A 14,618-nucleotide genomic window follows, 5' to 3' on the forward strand; every position below is an offset into this window, starting at 1 on the left:
TTTAAGGATCTCTATCTCCAAAACTAGCCGACCTGTCGTGTACAATATACGCCTGCCTTAAGAATACATTTTTAGAAACAGAAAACAAGGAATGTCCAGTAAAACTAAGGAAGATTTTCCTATTTTTCTTTCTTTTAAGGATCTCTATCTCCAAAACTAGCCGACCTTTGGTGTACAATATACGCCTGCCTTAAGAATACATTGTTATAAACAGAAAACAAGGTATGTCAAGTAAAACTAAGGAATCTTTTCTTATTTTTCTCTTTTTTAAGTATCTCTATCTCCAAAACTAGCCGACCTTTGGTGTACAATATACGCCTGCCTTAAGAATACATTGTTATAAACAGAAAACAAGGTATGTCAAGTAAAACTAAGGAATCTTTTCTTATTTTTCTCTTTTTTAAGTATCTCTATCTCCAAAACTAGCCGACCTGTGGTGTACAATATACGCCTGCCTTAAGAATACATTGTTAGAAACAGAAAACAAGGTATATCAAGTAAAACTAAGGAAGATTTTCCTATTTTTCTTTCTTTTAAGGATCTCTATCTCCAAAACTAGCCGACCTGTGGTGTACAATATACGCCTGCCTTAAGAATACATTGTTATAAACAGAAAACAAGGAATGTCCAGTAAAACTAAGGAAGATTTTCCTATTTTTCTTTCTTTTAAGTATCTCTATCTCCAAAACTAGCCAACCTGTCGTGTACAATATACGCCTGCCTTAAGAATACATTTTTAGAAACAGAAAACAAGGAATGTCCAGTAAAACTAAGGAAGATTTTCCTATTTTTCTTTCTTTTAAGGATCTCTATCTCCAAAACTAGCCGACCTACGGTGTACAGTATACGCCTACCTTAAGAATACATTGTTAGAAACAGAAAACAAGGCATGTCCAGTAAGACTAAGGAAGATTTTCCTATTTTTCTTTTTTTTAAGAATCTCTATCTCCAAAACTAGCCGAACTACGGTGTACAATATACGCCTGCCTTAAGAATACATTGTTAGAAACAGAAAACAAGGCATGTCAAGTAAAACTAAGGAATCTTTTCTTATTTTTCTCTTTTTTAAGTATCTCTATCTCCAAAACTAGCCGACCTGTGGTGTACAATATACGCCTGCCTTAAGAATACATTGTTAGAAACAGAAAACAAGGTAAATCAAGTAAAACTAAGGAATCTTTTCTTATTTTTCTCTTTTTTAAGTATCTCTATCTCCAAAACTAGCCGACCTGTGGTGTACAATATACGCCTGCCTTAAGAATACATTGTTATAAACAGAAAACAAGGTATGTCAAGTAAAACTAAGGAATCTTTTCTTATTTTTCTCTTTTTTAAGTATCTCTATCTCCAAAACTAGCCGACCTGTGGTGTACAATATACGCCTGCCTTAAGAATACATTGTTAGAAACAGAAAACAAGGAATGTCCAGTAAAACTAAGGAAGATTTTCCTATTTTCTTTCTTTTAAGGATCTCTATCTCCAAAACTAGCCGACCTGTCGTGTACAATATACGCCTGCCTTAAGAATACATTTTTAGAAACAGAAAACAAGGAATGTCCAGTAAAACTAAGGAAGATTTTCCTATTTTCTTTCTTTTAAGGATCTCTATCTCCAAAACTAGCCGACCTGTCGTGTACAATATACGCCTGCCTTAAGAATACATTGTTAGAAACAGAAAACAAGGAATGTCCAGTAAAACTAAGGAAGATTTTCCTATTTTCTTTCTTTTAAGGATCTCTATCTCCAAAACTAGCCGACCTGTCGTGTACAATATACGCCTGCCTTAAGAATACATTTTTAGAAACAGAAAACAAGGCATGTCCAGTAAAACTAAGGAAGATTTTCCTTTTTTTCTTTCTTTTAAGGATCTCTATCTCCAAAACTAGCCGACCTGTCGTGTACAATATACGCCTGCCTTAAGAATACATTTTTAGAAACAGAAAACAAGGAATGTCCAGTAAAACTAAGGAAGATTTTCCTATTTTCTTTCTTTTAAGGATCTCTATCTCCAAAACTAGCCGACCTTTGGTGTACAATATACGCCTGCCTTAAGAATACATTGTTATAAACAGAAAACAAGGTATGTCAAGTAAAACTAAGGAATCTTTTCTTATTTTTCTCTTTTTTAAGTATCTCTATCTCCAAAACTAGCCGACCTTTGGTGTACAATATACGCCTGCCTTAAGAATACATTGTTATAAACAGAAAACAAGGTATGTCAAGTAAAACTAAGGAATCTTTTCTTATTTTTCTCATTTTTAAGTATCTCTATCTCCAAAACTAGCCGACCTGTGGTGTACAATATACGCCTGCCTTAAGAATACATTGTTAGAAACAGAAAACAAGGTATATCAAGTAAAACTAAGGAAGATTTTCCTATTTTTCTTTCTTTTAAGGATCTCTATCTCCAAAACTAGCCGACCTGTCGTGTACAATATACGCTTGCCTTAAGAATACATTGTTATAAACAGAAAACAAGGAATGTCCAGTAAAACTAAGGAAGATTTTCCTATTTCTCTTTCTTTTAAGTATCTCTATCTCCAAAACTAGCCGACCTGTCGTGTACAATATACGCCTGCCTTAAGAATACATTTTTAGAAACAGAAAACAAGGAATGTCCAGTAAAACTAAGGAAGATTTTCCTATTTTTCTTTCTTTTAAGGATCTCTATCTCCAAAACTAGCCGACCTACGGTGTACAATATACGCCTACCTTAAGAATACATTATAAGAAACAGAAAACAAGGCATGTCCAGTAAGACTAAGGAAGATTTTCCTATTTTTCTTTTTTTTAAGGATCTCTATCTCCAAAACTAGCCGAACTACGGTGTACAATATACGCCTGCCTTAAGAATACATTGTTAGAAACAGAAAACAAGGAATGTCCAGTAAAACTAAGGAAGATTTTCCTATTTTTCTTTCTTTTAAGTATCTCTATCTCCAAAACTAGCCGACCTGTCGTGTACAATATACGCCTGCCTTAAGAATACATTTTTAGAAACAGAAAACAAGGAATGTCCAGTAAAACTAAGGAAGATTTTCCTATTTTTCTTTCTTTTAAGGATCTCTATCTCCAAAACTAGCCGACCTACGGTGTACAATATACGCCTACCTTAAGAATACATTGTTAGAAACAGAAAACAAGGAATGTCCAGTAAAACTAAGGAAGATTTTCCTATTTTTCTTTTTTTTAAGGATCTCTATCTCCAAAACTAGCCGAACTACGGTGTACAATATACGCCTGCCTTAAGAATACATTGTTAGAAACAGAAAACAAGGCATGTCAAGTAAAACTAAGGAATCTTTTCTTATTTTTCTCTTTTTTAAGTATCTCTATCTCCAAAACTAGCCGACCTGTGGTGTACAATATACGCCTGCCTTAAGAATACATTGTTAGAAACAGAAAACAAGGTAAATCAAGTAAAACTAAGGAATCTTTTCTTATTTTTCTCTTTTTTAAGTATCTCTATCTCCAAAACGAGCCGACCTGTGGTGTACAATATACGCCTGCCTTAAGAATACATTGTTATAAACAGAAAACAAGGTATGTCAAGTAAAACTAAGGAATCTTTTCTTATTTTTCTCTTTTTTAAGTATCTCTATCTCCAAAACTAGCCGACCTTTGGTGTACAATATACGCCTGCCTTAAGAATACATTGTTAGAAACAGAAAACAAGGTATATCAAGTAAAACTAAGGAAGATTTTCCTATTTTTCTTTCTTTTAAGGATCTCTATCTCCAAAACTAGCCGACCTGTCGTGTACAATATACGCCTGCCTTAAGAATACATTTTTAGAAACAGAAAACAAGGAATGTCCAGTAAAACTAAGGAAGATTTTCCTATTTTTCTTTCTTTTAAGGATCTCTATCTCCAAAACTAGCCGACCTTTGGTGTACAATATACGCCTGCCTTAAGAATACATTGTTATAAACAGAAAACAAGGTATGTCAAGTAAAACTAAGGAATCTTTTCTTATTTTTCTCTTTTTTAAGTATCTCTATCTCCAAAACTAGCCGACCTTTGGTGTACAATATACGCCTGCCTTAAGAATACATTGTTATAAACAGAAAACAAGGTATGTCAAGTAAAACTAAGGAATCTTTTCTTATTTTTCTCTTTTTTAAGTATCTCTATCTCCAAAACTAGCCGACCTGTGGTGTACAATATACGCCTGCCTTAAGAATACATTGTTAGAAACAGAAAACAAGGTATATCAAGTAAAACTAAGGAAGATTTTCCTATTTTTCTTTCTTTTAAGGATCTCTATCTCCAAAACTAGCCGACCTGTGGTGTACAATATACGCCTGCCTTAAGAATACATTGTTATAAACAGAAAACAAGGAATGTCCAGTAAAACTAAGGAAGATTTTCCTATTTTTCTTTCTTTTAAGTATCTCTATCTCCAAAACTAGCCAACCTGTCGTGTACAATATACGCCTGCCTTAAGAATACATTTTTAGAAACAGAAAACAAGGAATGTCCAGTAAAACTAAGGAAGATTTTCCTATTTTTCTTTCTTTTAAGGATCTCTATCTCCAAAACTAGCCGACCTACGGTGTACAGTATACGCCTACCTTAAGAATACATTGTTAGAAACAGAAAACAAGGCATGTCCAGTAAGACTAAGGAAGATTTTCCTATTTTTCTTTTTTTTAAGAATCTCTATCTCCAAAACTAGCCGAACTACGGTGTACAATATACGCCTGCCTTAAGAATACATTGTTAGAAACAGAAAACAAGGCATGTCAAGTAAAACTAAGGAATCTTTTCTTATTTTTCTCTTTTTTAAGTATCTCTATCTCCAAAACTAGCCGACCTGTGGTGTACAATATACGCCTGCCTTAAGAATACATTGTTAGAAACAGAAAACAAGGTAAATCAAGTAAAACTAAGGAATCTTTTCTTATTTTTCTCTTTTTTAAGTATCTCTATCTCCAAAACTAGCCGACCTGTGGTGTACAATATACGCCTGCCTTAAGAATACATTGTTATAAACAGAAAACAAGGTATGTCAAGTAAAACTAAGGAATCTTTTCTTATTTTTCTCTTTTTTAAGTATCTCTATCTCCAAAACTAGCCGACCTTTGGTGTACAATATACGCCTGCCTTAAGAATACATTGTTATAAACAGAAAACAAGGTATGTCAAGTAAAACTAAGGAATCTTTTCTTATTTTTCTCTTTTTTAAGTATCTCTATCTCCAAAACTAGCCGACCTGTGGTGTACAATATACGCCTGCCTTAAGAATACATTGTTAGAAACAGAAAACAAGGTATATCAAGTAAAACTAAGGAAGATTTTCCTTTTTTTCTTTCTTTTAAGGATCTCTATCTCCAAAACTAGCCGACCTGTCGTGTACAATATACGCCTGCCTTAAGAATACATTTTTAGAAACAGAAAACAAGGAATGTCCAGTAAAACTAAGGAAGATTTTCCTATTTTTCTTTCTTTTAAGGATCTCTATCTCCAAAACTAGCCGACCTTTGGTGTACAATATACGCCTGCCTTAAGAATACATTGTTATAAACAGAAAACAAGGTATGTCAAGTAAAACTAAGGAATCTTTTCTTATTTTTCTCTTTTTTAAGTATCTCTATCTCCAAAACTAGCCGACCTTTGGTGTACAATATACGCCTGCCTTAAGAATACATTGTTATAAACAGAAAACAAGGTATGTCAAGTAAAACTAAGGAATCTTTTCTTATTTTTCTCTTTTTTAAGTATCTCTATCTCCAAAACTAGCCGACCTGTGGTGTACAATATACGCCTGCCTTAAGAATACATTGTTAGAAACAGAAAACAAGGTATATCAAGTAAAACTAAGGAAGATTTTCCTATTTTTCTTTCTTTTAAGGATCTCTATCTCCAAAACTAGCCGACCTGTCGTGTACAATATACGCCTGCCTTAAGAATACATTGTTATAAACAGAAAACAAGGAATGTCCAGTAAAACTAAGGAAGATTTTCCTATTTTTCTTTCTTTTAAGTATCTCTATCTCCAAAACTAGCCGACCTGTCGTGTACAATATACGCCTGCCTTAAGAATACATTTTTAGAAACAGAAAACAAGGAATGTCCAGTAAAACTAAGGAAGATTTTCCTATTTTTCTTTCTTTTAAGGATCTCTATCTCCAAAACTAGCCGACCTACGGTGTACAATATACGCCTACCTTAAGAATACATTGTTAGAAACAGAAAACAAGGCATGTCCAGTAAGACTAAGGAAGATTTTCCTATTTTTCTTTTTTTTAAGGATCTCTATCTCCAAAACTAGCCGAACTACGGTGTACAATATACGCCTGCCTTAAGAATACATTGTTAGAAACAGAAAACAAGGAATGTCCAGTAAAACTAAGGAAGATTTTCCTATTTTTCTTTCTTTTAAGTATCTCTATCTCCAAAACTAGCCGACCTGTCGTGTACAATATACGCCTGCCTTAATAATACATTGTTAGAAACAGAAAACAAGGAATGTCCAGTAAAACTAAGGAAGATTTTCCTATTTTTCTTTTTTTTAAGGATCTCTATCTCCAAAACTAGCCGAACTACGGTGTACAATATACGCCTGCCTTAAGAATACATTGTTATAAACAGAAAACAAGGTATGTCAAGTAAAACTAAGGAATCTTTTCTTATTTTACTCTTTTTTAAGTATCTCTATCTCCAAAACTAGCCGACCTGTGGTGTACAATATACGCCTGCCTTAAGAATACATTGTTAGAAACAGAAAACAAGGTATATCAAGTAAAACTAAGGAAGATTTTCCTTTTTTTCTTTCTTTTAAGGATCTCTATCTCCAAAACTAGCCGACCTGTCGTGTACAATATACGCCTGCCTTAAGAATACATTTTTAGAAACAGAAAACAAGGAATGTCCAGTAAAACTAAGGAAGATTTTCCTATTTTTCTTTCTTTTAAGGATCTCTATCTCCAAAACTAGCCGACCTTTGGTGTACAATATACGCCTGCCTTAAGAATACATTGTTATAAACAGAAAACAAGGTATGTCAAGTAAAACTAAGGAATCTTTTCTTATTTTTCTCTTTTTTAAGTATCTCTATCTCCAAAACTAGCCGACCTTTGGTGTACAATATACGCCTGCCTTAAGAATACATTGTTATAAACAGAAAACAAGGTATGTCAAGTAAAACTAAGGAATCTTTTCTTATTTTTCTCTTTTTTAAGTATCTCTATCTCCAAAACTAGCCGACCTGTGGTGTACAATATATGCCTGCCTTAAGAATACATTTTTAGAAACAGAAAACAAGGAATGTCCAGTAAAACTAAGGAAGATTTTCCTATTTTTCTTTCTTTTAAGGATCTCTATCTCCAAAACTAGCCGACCTGTCGTGTACAATATACGCCTGCCTTAAGAATACATTTTTAGAAACAGAAAACAAGGAATGTCCAGTAAAACTAAGGAAGATTTTCCTATTTTTCTTTCTTTTAAGGATCTCTATCTCCAAAACTAGCCGACCTTTGGTGTACAATATACGCCTGCCTTAAGAATACATTGTTATAAACAGAAAACAAGGTATGTCAAGTAAAACTAAGGAATCTTTTCTTATTTTTCTCTTTTTTAAGTATCTCTATCTCCAAAACTAGCCGACCTTTGGTGTACAATATACGCCTGCCTTAAGAATACATTGTTATAAACAGAAAACAAGGTATGTCAAGTAAAACTAAGGAATCTTTTCTTATTTTTCTCTTTTTTAAGTATCTCTATCTCCAAAACTAGCCGACCTGTGGTGTACAATATACGCCTGCCTTAAGAATACATTGTTAGAAACAGAAAACAAGGTATGTCAAGTAAAACTAAGGAATCTTTTCTTATTTTTCTCTTTTTTAAGTATCTCTATCTCCAAAACTAGCCGACCTTTGGTGTACAATATACGCCTGCCTTAAGAATACATTGTTAGAAACAGAAAACAAGGTATATCAAGTAAAACTAAGGAAGATTTTCCTATTTTTCTTTCTTTTAAGGATCTCTATCTCCAAAACTAGCCGACCTGTCGTGTACAATATACGCCTGCCTTAAGAATACATTGTTATAAACAGAAAACAAGGAATGTCCAGTAAAACTAAGGAAGATTTTCCTATTTTTCTTTCTTTTAAGTATCTCTATCTCCAAAACTAGCCGACCTGTCGTGTACAATATACGCCTGCCTTAAGAATACATTTTTAGAAACAGAAAACAAGGAATGTCCAGTAAAACTAAGGAAGATTTTCCTATTTTTCTTTCTTTTAAGGATCTCTATCTCCAAAACTAGCCGACCTGTCGTGTACAATATACGCCTGCCTTAAGAATACATTGTTAGAAACAGAAAACAAGGAATGTCCAGTAAAACTAAGGAAGATTTTCCTATTTTTCTTTCTTTTAAGGATCTCTATCTCCAAAACTAGCCGACCTACGGTGTACAATATACGCCTACCTTAAGAATACATTGTTAGAAACAGAAAACAAGGCATGTCCAGTAAGACTAAGGAAGATTTTCCTATTTTTCTTTCTTTTAAGGATCTCTATCTCCAAAACTAGCCGACCTACGGTGTACAATATACGCCTACCTTAAGAATACATTGTTAGAAACAGAAAACAAGGCATGTCCAGTAAGACTAAGGAAGATTTTCCTATTTTTCTTTCTTTTAAGGATCTCTATCTCCAAAACTAGCCGACCTACGGTGTACAATATACGCCTACCTTAAGAATACATTGTTAGAAACAGAAAACAAGGCATGTCCAGTAAGACTAAGGAAGATTTTCCTATTTTTCTTTCTTTTAAGTATCTCTATCTCCAAAACTAGCCGACCTGTCGTGTACAATATACGCCTGCCTTAAGAATACATTTTTAGAAACAGAAAACAAGGAATGTCCAGTAAAACTAAGGAAGATTTTCCTATTTTTCTTTCTTTTAAGGATCTCTATCTCCAAAACTAGCCGACCTGTCGTGTACAATATACGCCTGCCTTAAGAATACATTGTTAGAAACAGAAAACAAGGAATGTCCAGTAAAACTAAGGAAGATTTTCCTATTTTTCTTTCTTTTAAGGATCTCTATCTCCAAAACTAGCCGACCTACGGTGTACAATATACGCCTACCTTAAGAATACATTGTTAGAAACAGAAAACAAGGCATGTCCAGTAAGACTAAGGAAGATTTTCCTATTTTTCTTTTTTTTAAGGATCTCTATCTCCAAAACTAGCCGAACTACGGTGTACAATATACGCCTGCCTTAAGAATACATTGTTAGAAACAGAAAACAAGGTATGTCAAGTAAAACTAAGGAATCTTTTCTTATTTTTCTCTTTTTTAAGTATCTCTATCTCCAAAACTAGCCGACCTTTGGTGTACAATATACGCCTGCCTTAAGAATACATTTTTAGAAACAGAAAACAAGGAATGTCCAGTAAAACTAAGGAAGATTTTCCTATTTTTCTTTCTTTTAAGTATCTCTATCTCCAAAACTAGCCGACCTGTCGTGTACAATATACGCCTGCCTTAAGAATACATTGTTAGAAACAGAAAACAAGGAATGTCCAGTAAAACTAAGGAAGATTTTCCTATTTTTCTTTCTTTTAAGTATCTCTATCTCCAAAACTAGCCGACCTGTCGTGTACAATATACGCCTGCCTTAAGAATACATTGTTAGAAACAGAAAACAAGGAATGTCCAGTAAAACTAATGAAGATTTTCCTATTTTTCTTTCTTTTAAGGATCTCTATCTCCAAAACTAGCCGACCTGTCGTGTACAATATACGCCTGCCTTAAGAATACATTTTTAGAAACAGAAAACAAGGAATGTCCAGTAAAACTAAGGAAGATTTTCCTATTTTTCTTTCTTTTAAGTATCTCTATCTCCAAAACTAGCCGACCTGTCGTGTACAATATACGCCTGCCTTAAGAATACATTGTTAGAAACAGAAAACAAGGTATGTCAAGTAAAACTAAGGAATCTTTTCTTATTTTTCTCTTTTTTAAGTATCTCTATCTCCAAAACTAGCCGACCTTTGGTGTACAATATACGCCTGCCTTAAGAATACATTGTTAGAAACAGAAAACAAGGAATGTCCAGTAAAACTAAGGAAGATTTTCCTATTTTTCTTTCTTTTAAGTATCTCTATCTCCAAAACTAGCCGACCTTTGGTGTACAATATACGCCTGCCTTAAGAATACATTGTTAGAAACAGAAAACAAGGTATGTCAAGTAAAACTAAGGAATCTTTTCTTATTTTTCTCTTTTTTAAGTATCTCTATCTCCAAAACTAGCCGACCTTTGGTGTACAATATACGCCTGCCTTAAGAATACATTGTTATAAACAGAAAACAAGGAAATTCTAGTAAAACTAAGGAAGATTTTCCTATTTTTCTCTCTTTTAAGAATTTTTATCTCCAAAACAAGCAGATCTATGGTATTCATTTCACGCCTGGCAAATGTAGTTAATGTAAATATTTAGTCAAAAATAAGGTTTGTTATTACACAGTTGGTCATAGCACGTATAATTAAAAATTGTATGTATTCTTCGTAAAAGACCTACTCAAGCAGGGTTTCATTTCAAGAAAAAAAGTTGTTTAAATTAAACTTCTAGTTTAAAAATTTATAAAAACCAATTCTACGTTAGCCTGATGTTCGATATTTTATTCATAGTCTTCCATAGGCTAATTCGAAACACTCCTTTAAATATCTCTCATATTTTACATTTAAAAATACTCCTAATATTTCTTTAAAATTGTTCAGTGACGTAGAAGCAGTAACTCACCAATTTCAGATGAACTGATAAAAAAGAAATGTTCTGCCTAGAATTAGCAGTAAAAATTACCCAATTATACAATTGTGAGTTTGCATTTCCTTCACAAAATGGAATATTAATTCCATTTTTAGTTAGAGCGGATTTAATATCATATAATCTATTAATAAATTCATATATTAAGTTTGTAACATATTTCGTACTTAATCAAATTAATGTTAATTAAATGCGAGTTATTCTTGTATGTTTAGATATGATAATGAACGCTAAATAGATAATTAAAATCTGGCATTTTACACCTACATGTAATAGATTTGTAATTATTACTCATTAAAATGTTTACTTGCTATATTACATTTACATCTCATTTTAAACTATTTAAGGTTTTATTTAATTTTTTTTTGGTTCTCGATTGGTCTATAGCCAATTTTTAAGCTTACCAATGGTCTTTAACGCACATAGCTTTCGATGGTTCTTGGTGTCTTCTGTCAATACTAGGATTTTAGTGACTAGGATTTCATTTATCTAAAAACATTTTAAGCTTATTGGTCCAATACTTGTTTTAGAATTTTTTTCTGGTAAAATTCTCCCAGGGACTTCTGGAATAAAGCTTCCGGAATATGTATTTCTTTTATTGGTTCGTTCAAGTCATTAGTTAGGGTCTACTATCATGCCATGGGAATTAAGTAAGAAAATACAATAGTCAATGCCACCAAAATCTAGAGGATACTTTGTGCACCTACTATTTAGAACTGAAATCAAACACAGTTCTATCAGTTTGACTATATTTAGTGTCACATTGTTCTCAAACCTAAAAGAATACATAAATAAAACAAAAATAGCTAAATAAAGATGAAAGAAAGTAAGTAAATTTAATGTGCGGGGAGCCCAACCATTATTTCCATTTTGGAGTGAATGGTGAAGAGAGAATACAGCGCGCTGGTGGCGGATTCAAGCAACCTTTTTAGGCGGAACTCATTACTGGTATCGAAAGAATTTAGCAAGTCGTAGGTTACCGGGTTTTAGTAAAAGAAATTGTGATTGAAAATTTAAAAAAAAGAATAGAAGTGTACGAAGTGAAAAAAGAAGAATCCTGGAAAGTTCCCTCAATAAATCAAAAAGGAATATTTACAGTGCACTGCAATACTTGTGAGTAACATTATTTTATTAGTGTACACCCATCACTTTTGCTGATTAACAGCTAACTCTTTCGTAGATATTTTGATTGTTCTTCTTTTAGTAGAAGTTCTGTCGAAAATGCCACTAATTAGACTTGTGGGTCATTAAAAAAAAAGTAAAATTTTGATCTTTGTATTGCGTTCCAATTGCGATTATTTTAAACTTCAAACTTGAAGATAAATTACAGAGATATCTGTAGTTGATAACCTAGTAAAGCAGCTAATAAATTGCCTGTTCTAGGACAGATTTCTTTTTTTAAAATGGAACCAGCACTATCATTCATAGGGTATTACCCAAAACTGAAAGTTCCTATCTACTCCTGCGAAAACTTTATTTTCATATCCTAATTGACAATGGACTTTTCATTATTAGTATTATTGTTTTTCTTTCGTGTAATGAAGCTGAAGTATTTATTGGGTTAGGATGACCACTTAAGGGAGAATAAAAGTTTTTGTAGCGAGAATTAGTCTTTGATTATTGGAATGTTAAAGTTATTGTGGATTGCTGTGTTAGAAACATGAAGCATTTTGAACAACCATGATTGGATAAATATTGGAATACTAAGCTGAACTTTCAAAATTCCAAAACCCAATTAGAGGAAATTAGTAAAACAAAATTAGTAAAATTGGAGGAAACACTCAAATAAGCCCTCGCAAAAAAGTTATTTAACCAAAAATAGATTACATCAAAACACTCTCTTGACACCAAAGACAGATTTATACTTTTATTTTAAAACCCATTAATAGAGCAGTGGGGTTCAACCAAACGCACAAATCTCCATAGAATTCAATCTCTACAATCTAAAGTACTTCGATCCATAGTAAACGCCTCTTTTTACATCTTTAATTCATACTGATCTTAACATTACTTTTATCAACTAAGTCGCCAAAACATGATACAGAAAACTTCATTTCAACCTGCAATCACAGGCAAATCCTCTAGCTCAAAATCATTCTTCCAGAACCCTTCCTGATAACCCGACAAGACGCCTTAAGAGACAGTGTGGCCTCAAGTGATGAGAGTGACTAATAGTCTCAATGTTTTGGAGTGTTACCACTGCGGTAACTTCTCCACTCGTTTATATCTACCATTCACTGGGATCATTGTTTATTATAGCGTCAACTCGCTGATTGTAGCAGAAATAAACGCTAAACAAAGTACTGCCGATTTAACTCCATTTTCAACATTTAAAAAAGATTAAGAGCAACCAAACGATTACCCAATTTAATGATTTTCTTGTCTTAAATTTTTGAATTAAATTAATTATAATCTTTAATAATTAAGCAGTAAAATGGTATTGCGAATAAATTGTATTTAATGTTAAAATTGAAACATTAGATTTAACAATCTGTTTCGCAAATATCTACCTTCATTTTAAATCACTAATTGAATTAATAAATCCATCACTTAGATTTAGATTATTCAGTAACTGTAAATGCATTAAAGATTATTGAAAGCTGATAAAATGTCGAATGTATTTAATACAGCGTGTATAATATTTAATTCTATCTCATACTGATAGAATTAATTTACTGGTCACTACACATAATATAGATATGTAATTAGTGTATTCTACATATGGTTGAAGCGGTAGACTATTCAGTAAAACAGAGCGCTAACAAGCGTTTACAAGTGGGCGGCTCATCGCTAGTTTTATAAAAAATAAAAATTTCTGTAAATTATTAGGATATTTTTTTTAAAAATAACTAAAAAGTATGTTTTATTAATTAATAACTTTAGAATGGTAGAAAAATGTTTGTAGGTAGCAATGGTCGTTTAAGGTTGATTTAATGGTGGTTTAGAAAATGTGGTTCTTGAGAAGTCTAGTGTTGACAGTTTTTTGGAGGGAAAAAAGGTAAATTTGCTTAGTTCATGGCTGCTGTTTAGTTCAGGGCCTTCTTAATCTTTTTCACACTATCTGTGCCTCGTCATCATGAATCCAACGCAGGCTAGTTCTCTTCCGAAGTCCACCTGGTTTCCCGTAAAGTAATATTTGAGAAAGTAGCATTTTTATTAACATCTTAAATTCCTTATCCAATTGCGTTGTACTTGTTTTTACAATGGAGACTATAACTGTTCTGCTTCTTATCTTCTCCTGACCATCCTTGTACTCTAATCATTTAGATGCTCCTGAGAGCCTTCCTCTCACAAATATTGAGCAAAATTTTGCTTCTGAGTGTTAGTAACCAGGTTTCACTTACATAATTTTGTCTTGATTCAGGAAGTACTTCAAAATAACCTTATCTGATGAGGAAGGATGTGAATTAGGAACTTGTTTACGAAACTTTTGTTGTATTTACTATTTTCTTGAAAATATAGTTTTTTTTTGCATGATTTTGGTTTATATTATTTTTTATTTTATTTATTGTTCTCTCTCTAGTGAGATTTATGGGATCCCATCATCCATGATATCATAGCTTTACTAGAAACGCTAATGCCCCACGCTTGTTGTCTTAAGTATCATCTATTTGTCGTAAAATTTCGAAAATTAGTCATGTTTTTCTTATCCAGTAAAAAATCTAGTTTTTTTTCCCAATTTATTTTGTGATTTACAATCTGCATACATTGAATACAATAACTAAATATGGAGAGAGTGATGAACTGGTGCGTGAAGAGCAGGAGGAGAGAAACTACCCAGCGGTAGCACTCTCTATAGGAGAGAGGAGAATGTGAGGAGGAGAGAGGAGAGATAGGAG

The 14,618-nt window shown here is 32.9% G+C and overlaps 1 protein-coding gene across 3 annotated transcripts in view; it reads left to right on the top strand.

The window, feature by feature from the left end:
• Positions 1-14,618, top strand: part of Ten-a (Teneurin-a transmembrane protein) — a 1,628,256-nt gene that overhangs the window by 1,156,425 nt on the left and 457,213 nt on the right. The gene's annotated exons all lie outside the window — the stretch shown is intronic.

Source organism: Rhodnius prolixus, unplaced genomic scaffold (genome assembly GCF_049639745.1).
Source record: "Rhodnius prolixus isolate KJV_2025 unplaced genomic scaffold, Rpr scaffold_6, whole genome shotgun sequence".
Classification (NCBI taxonomy): domain Eukaryota; kingdom Metazoa; phylum Arthropoda; class Insecta; order Hemiptera; family Reduviidae; genus Rhodnius; species Rhodnius prolixus.